We start from the raw sequence: 7385 nt of genomic DNA, 5'->3' as shown, positions 1-7385 counted from the left end.
AGGCGCTGGCTTTTCACAAAACCCAGCAGCAACCATTAAAGCAGGAAAAGCTTTATCTTCACAAACTTGAGAGCAAACGGCTCAGACAATACAAGGCACCTATCACAAACTGGGCCTGCATGCACGACAAATGTGCACAGGATGTCAAGGCTGAAGCCTTTGTCCACATGTATTTTTTACCTGGACTGTGGTACGAACATGAACCACCATCGCAGCTACAGTAAGCCCAACATTAAGTGGATATTGTAAACTTATTTGATTGATTTACCTCTAACTGACCCAGTTGATAAATTTGATGCTCTTGGTTGTGAATGGGTGAATGAAGCCAGTTGTGTAAAGTGCTCTGAGTATAAGAACCAGCCCATTTACCGTTTATACTCCAGTGAACTCTGGGTTCAGTATCTTGCCCGAGGATGGCACGAGGAACAGTCAGGGATCAAACCACCAACCTTCCAGTCACTAGCTGAGCTGCTCCTGTGTGTGTGTGTGTGTGTGTGTGTGTGTGTGTGTGTGTGTGCGATTTGTGCAACATCTCTAAAGTTAGAAATATCCTGTCTCAGAGTGACGCTGAAAAACTAGTTCATGCATTTATTACTTCCAGGCTGGACGACTGTAATTCATTATTATCAGGAAGTCCTAAAAACTCCCTGAAAAGCCTTCAGCTGATCCAAAATGCTGCAGCAAGAGTCCTGACAGGGACTAGAAAGAGAGAGCAGATTTCTCCTGTTTTGGCTTCCTGTTAAATCCAGAATTCAAAATCCTGCTCCTCACATACAAGGTCTTAAATAATCATACACAACACAGACATGAGATGGGGAGACAGGTCAGAGACCGGTGGTATTTTGGAAAAAACACTGAAATGTACAATACAATGGGCAAGACGGGGGGGAGACCTCTACTCATGCTGGGCTCCTATGGGAGGACAGCATGAGAACAGAAAACAAAAAAGTGTCCACATCACAACATCATGAAGCACGTGACAAGCAACAGGGGTGAGTAAGGGGTGAGTGAGGGGTGAGAAGTAAGCCGATCCAGACACCCAGCCCTGCAGCTATTCATCCAGCGCTGGGCCCAGACCCGCCGTCCGACTCGGCCTTGGAGATAAGCGTACCAGGGCGTTTGGAACGAAGAGTCTAAACACAGTTTGTTATGTTCAGCTCCAGCCTTGAGACCGCAGCTGCGCTGATATGGTAGCTGCATGAAATAATGGTGGTGTTCTTTCTTTAGTGCGAACCACTGCATGTCAATTTTACAGTCGATCTAATGTCCATCACTGGTTCCTCACCATTCCCGTTGGAGAGCCGTGTGCCTCTCCACGATGTTATCATCCATACCGAGATGTTATCCAGTTTGCTCATAGAGCACGAGTGTTCACGACAGCCGTGAGCCTCTCCAAGATGTTGTCAGATTGTCAGAGTCTCAGCACTCACAGTGGCCGCAAGCTTCTCCAAGATGTCCTCCGTGCTGCGTCTGATGAGTGATGAGCTCATTCTGAGAAGCCACGGCTCGCTCCATCGTTCCAATCAACACAGCGGGCAGCCTTGTGGGGATTTGAACAGTTGTTTCCACTTTCTTTATTCTTCCATAAGCCAGGGCCAAGCCAACGCCGATCAGCAAGAACCCCGTTATCATGGTTCTGAAAAGATGTCTTCAATGTCTTGTCATGGGTGTCAATTGCATTCAGGGACCAGTTGATCAAATCCATAATTCGTCCTTTAGGTTTTAGAGAACAGACTGTGAGACTCTTAGAGGGAGAGAAGCAGACAAGACTAGACAGAGACATGAGAAAGCCAAGCAGGAAAGATAAGGGAAGGGAGAAAGTGCGACCGCCTTCGTCAAGAGCCAACCGAGAAGCTCCAGTTCTTTGTAGTACCATATCACCCCGTTAGAGCACTTCGCTCTCACACTGCAGGCCTACTTGTTGTTCCTAGAGTATTTAAAAGTAGAATGGGAGGCAGAGCCTTCAGTTTTCAGGCCCCTCTTCTGTCACCATAACAGCAGATGGCCCCGCCCCTCCCTGAGCCTGGTTCTGCTGGAGGTTTCTTCCTGTTAAAAGGGAGTTTTTCCTTCCCACTGTCGCCAAAGTGCTTGCTCATAGGGGGTCATATGATTGTTGAGTTTTTCTCTGTATGTGTTATTGTAGGGTCTACCTTACAATGTAAAGCACCTTGAGGCGACTGTTGTAATTTGGCGCTATATAAGTAAAACTGAATTGAAGTGAAGTGAATTAAACCAGTCTTTGACGGACAAACCAACACAGAGGATTTAAGTCGACAGGTCCCACTCTAAAACAACAAGAAGATCAAATCAGACTTTTCCAGAAAACATCTAAAACTAGTTATGGAAAAAAACTATTGAGAAAGGATGAACACAAGTGTGCACACAATCCTGGCTACCACTTATTTCTCTTTGTGATTGGAAAATGGGAAAGGTAGATTGAGTGATTTATTTATTTATATGTGGAAATATAAATAGAGATGCAATGTAAAAAAAACAAAAAACTTGTAAAATTCTGACGAGCTTAAAAGTCAACATCTGTTTTGACCCCCTCTGACACAGCCTGAACTTTCAAACTTCTTTTAGTTCGTCTTCTTTGTCCTCCATTTGTTTAGTTTCATCTGATGTTTAATGACACACCATGCCAACATATAGTTCAGGTAATCACTGTTTAGAAATAACCTTGTCTTTCATAAATGTGTTATCTTTGGTATTTCTCACAAATTCAACTAAAGAAATGCAAAGAACGTCCTGTGTTTCTGCCTTTAATAAAGCGCCTAAAGATACAATTTGAAATTGGTTCTTTGCTAAGCTGACTGTTGTGCATAAATACAACTCTGGTTCATCCCTTGAACCAACAACAAACAACACAAACAACAAGAAACCTAATGATTAAGTACATGGACTGGACTGAAACTGAGCATGGATATCTACTGCTCAAGACTGTAACAAAATAAAGAAAGTGTGGCTTCTTCAAAGCAAATATAAAGAAATGAGACTTAGATACCGGTTAAATAAATCCAATAGTTTTTAAAGTCAGACAAATGGGATGACCAAATCTGTCACCTGATTTCACCGCAGCAGAGCGTTTTTACCAAACAGGAAGCAGCTGAAGACCGCTGCAGTAAAGAGTTTCAAGAGTGGAAATAAGTCGACATCTTTGGGTTCTAGATCACTGCAGAGGAGAAAATGTTTAAAAATGGCTGTAATCCCTTAATGTAATACTTTTGTTTAAGGTCTTGAAATAAAGCTGAAAGTCTGCACTTCAGTCTTGTTTGGTTTCAAATCCACTGGAGGTGACCAGGATCACGATTATGTTGTCATTATTTCTAAAACCTTTGGACCTCCCAAATTAGGTCCACAAACCGAAGTATCTGGGACGCCCCTGAAATGTGTGTTGAGGTGTATATTTTTTTCTGTTTGTTTGTCAACAAAGTTATGTAAATGCTGTCAAACTAAATGAAATGAAGCTTCATGGAGAGGTGAACTATGGGCCGTGTCGATGCATATTGCTTTATTTAAAATTGTGTAAAGCATATCTGAGCTCTCCCAGTTACAACAGCTTGCCTGTTTGATACTAATAATAAAACAGTTGCACAGATCAATAGACAAAATGAAAACTTTGATAACATCCTTCCCTACTTGAGCCCTAAACTGGGTGCAGACTGGGAAGATGAGCGTAGCTCTTCTTGTCTTTGAAGTCATTTTCTTATTTTTTGCATTTTCTTGCAGGAAAAAACATTTTTCTTCTTGTAGTCGAGCAGATGGCCTAAAAAGGCTGGTGAAATCAGAGTATAATGACATTGTGTGATCATTTAGCCTTGCGGATACTGCTCAGGACCTCTAAAAGTAACTTAAGAATATTGTGGCGAATCAATAATGAAACTATGTAATCTGTTTTACTGTCCACCTTTTCCTTTGTTAGATAAATATCACTTTTGGATGTGAGCTATAAAGTGGATTCTTGCACTGGAACAGCAATCCAGTAATAGAGCAGACGATGCAACCAAATCCTGTAATAAGTTGTTTAGGTGGTAGACCCTGAGTAGTTCATATATCGTGGCTAAGTGTTCTGAAATGCTCTGCACCATTTCTCAAATGCACTTTGCCTTATTTTGTGGTGCATCTTCTCTCTTTGTATTACCCTCATTAGATCCCAGCTCTTTGTCATCCTATGGCTGACCTTGCAACAGTTTGGAGGAAAATACTTGCAGATCACGTATCTCAGCTGAACGCGCTATTGCACGTAAGACCCAATCAAAGCAGCGAGAGGAACGCCTCGCAGTCTAAGCATCGCGCTAGATAGTTTTGCAATAACCTGAATAACAATGACCAGAAACAACTGAAATCGTTATCAGCAGGATTTCTTTAGATGATGGAAATTACAATGTTTTCAAAGCCACACATCGAGTGTATCAGAATGATAACATTTACACACCTATCAACACGACAAACACTCACTTCAGAAGCATAAAAGATTATGCTTGTTCACTGCAATGTTTTTATCACCTCTGACGTCTAATATCATCAAAAATATCAGCCTTCTCTTGTTTGCTCTTTTGTAAGACTGTTTATTTTCCCACATCGAAGCTCAGCGTCTTTCTCTTGGCCCTTACATACACAGCAGTGCAACACTGTTATGAATATCTGTGTTTGGACTGATTAAGGCAGGTTATGACAGGCTGGTGATAAACGGTTGTTACAGAAAATATCATTATATCATTTCTCTCTTTGAGACATGCAACCTTTAGTCATAGACTCACGCACAGTCCCGCCAATTCTCAAGTTTGCTTTCCAGTTATTTGGAAGCCTCTGCTTTATCAAAGTAATTTCCCTGGGTAATGATACAAAAGCAAAGTTACAGAGAGTGCCATTGTCCAGTATAAAACAGCTAACATGCAGCTGAGGAAGCTGATTTAGGAAGTTCTGGAGGCCTGTAGCAGCTCCATCAGCTATAATTCAGAGTTAGTATTTCTTTTGTGAAGTTAGAAACATGTCATGCAAATATTAACATACAGTTTCCACATTGTTCCCACAGTGAGAGAGGTGGGCATACATATAAACATTTTTTTAATACTAATGTGTAACACGAAAAAACTGATGGCACATTTTTAAGTGGTGGGGAGAGTATTAATGCACAGCAGCACTCGCTTCATTATATGAAACCTATATTGACTATTTCTTGTTGAGAGGCGTTTTAGACTCGAAGAACATCGGCTATGCACAGCAGAAGGACTTCACCCACCACATGTCCCAACAATGGGGGTCCTGAGGCCCGTGGCTCTCATTGTTGGGACCATCGGATCAACTGATGGGCCTGAAAAGGTTGAGACACCTTGAATTCTTACAGTATAACTGTTAATATAAACAGTCATGATAGCGCGCTACCCTCATGAAAATAATGATCTGACAGTGCATTTCATGCACAACAATGTTTATCTCAGTCTGCTCAATCTTTCTATCGGTGCAAATCATCAGTGTGTCTTTGCAAATGTTGAAAGTCTACGATGACTATCTGGCAGGAGAACATTGTCACACATCCACATCTGCAGCTTTGGCATTTTGTTCCCGGTCTTCAGAGATCAGTACTCACCTTTCAAAGCAGACCTGATGCAGGTGTTGTGGAAATACCCTCCCGGTGTTTCACCTGTTGGCTTTTTAATCAGATCCCCTTATGCTGTGGCCCACACCTCGGGACCACTTTATCTGCTCTTGAATCATCTGATAACCCTTTCCTCAATCAACCTCCATAACTGGATGAAAAGGAGAAACAGATCAGTAACACTTGAATGCATGCATGGCCTTCTTGCTTAACATCTGTGTGCAGAGTGCAGCGGAGAGAAGGAAACACCAGCACTTGTGCTGATTGAGATGAGATTGGATTCACCGGCAGAACAAAGGGAAGGAGAGCTAGGGAGACTGTGAACCACGTCGTGTGGCATTGCATCATAGCTGTTTCCATTGAATTGACAGCACTGAATCACTGCCATTTCAAAGTGTTCCTGGGCAATCGTTCTCCAGGCTGTCTGAAGATCTTTTAGAGTTTTGGCTGCATTTTCACTCATTTTTAGTTCATGACTTTTTAACAGGAATGTGTGTCAGTGTATTGTTTTATGTTATGATGCCATGTAATACTGATTCATTCATTCTTTCCCGTCTAAAAAGGGGCTGAACCAAAGTTGTTTCATCCAGAATGTGCAGTTAATGAAGCCTGGGTGCAAATCTCATTTCAATTTCTGTTACTTGATCTGTGTCAAACTCTGCAATGCTTCCTAAAAAAGAACCATCCAAATATTATTTACGTGGTAAAACAGAAACAAGCTAGAAGGTGCTAAACACTGAAAAGACTGAAGACATATGACATCGTGTTTAATCACATGTAGTGCATTTTGATTAAGACCACCTCGCCAATCAATAAAGTCTTTGAACTTAAATAAGTCACTGCTGGCTACTTACAATATTGCTAACTGCTCCATACACCTGCACACACGCACACACACACACACACACCTGAGCGATTTCCCTTTGATGAATTGATTCCTTTGACCTTGAGTTTGAGAGTAAACACACTTCGAGGGGATATTAGTATAAAAATGGACAGAGCTGCATTTCTGCCTTTGGCAGAGTCACAGTGACATGAACAGTGTTTCTGCAGAGAGAGAGAATGAGATATGCACCCTAAAACAAAGAAGAGATCAGTTTCTTTGATAAGATGCAGATCTGTCCTGCTCGCTATCAGGCGCGGCTCACCCTCGTTACAGGTTCACACAGGATGACACATTCAGTCTGTTTGCAGCTTGCCACATGTTGCAATAGTTCAGTATTTACACAATTATCAACTCTGTGCTTGTTGCACTATTTGCAAATTTGTTGCAACTTTACATTAAAAGCACATAACTGCATAATCATAATTCACCTTTCAGGAAATGCAATATTAGATTTTTTACACTTGAATATTTGGATTAAACAAAACACAGGGCTCTGTGTGGAGGCGGATGGAGAGGAGGAACCAAGTGCGAGACTCGGACACTGAATACAACTCAAAACCTCAGCTTTATTGCTGGCATGAAGACAAAACATGAAGTGAACACTGACAACAGAAACACGCAGGCATAATCTGATGGTACGACGCGACACCGAGCACAGGAAAACACAGGGCTAATATACACAGGGTGGTAATCAGGGAATGGGCAACAGGAGGGAGACACAGCTGGGAGAAATTGGACTGACGAGACAGGGGAGCAGCAGAACTGAACACACTCACATGAGACACAGACCTTCACAATAAAACAGGAAACCAGAAACCACTAAACGCAGACAGAGAGGCAGACAGAATATAACACATGCAACTCAAACAATACATGAAACAACAAATCCTTAAACACGGA

Source organism: Aulonocara sp. 'chitande type north' Nkhata Bay, linkage group LG12 (genome assembly GCF_057382095.1).
Source record: "Aulonocara sp. 'chitande type north' Nkhata Bay isolate Kocher_YH1m ecotype deep benthic linkage group LG12, A_spYH_male_GT1.1, whole genome shotgun sequence".
Taxonomy (NCBI): Eukaryota; Metazoa; Chordata; class Actinopteri; order Cichliformes; family Cichlidae; genus Aulonocara; species Aulonocara sp. 'chitande type north' Nkhata Bay.
Note: the sequence above shows the minus strand (reverse complement) of the source record.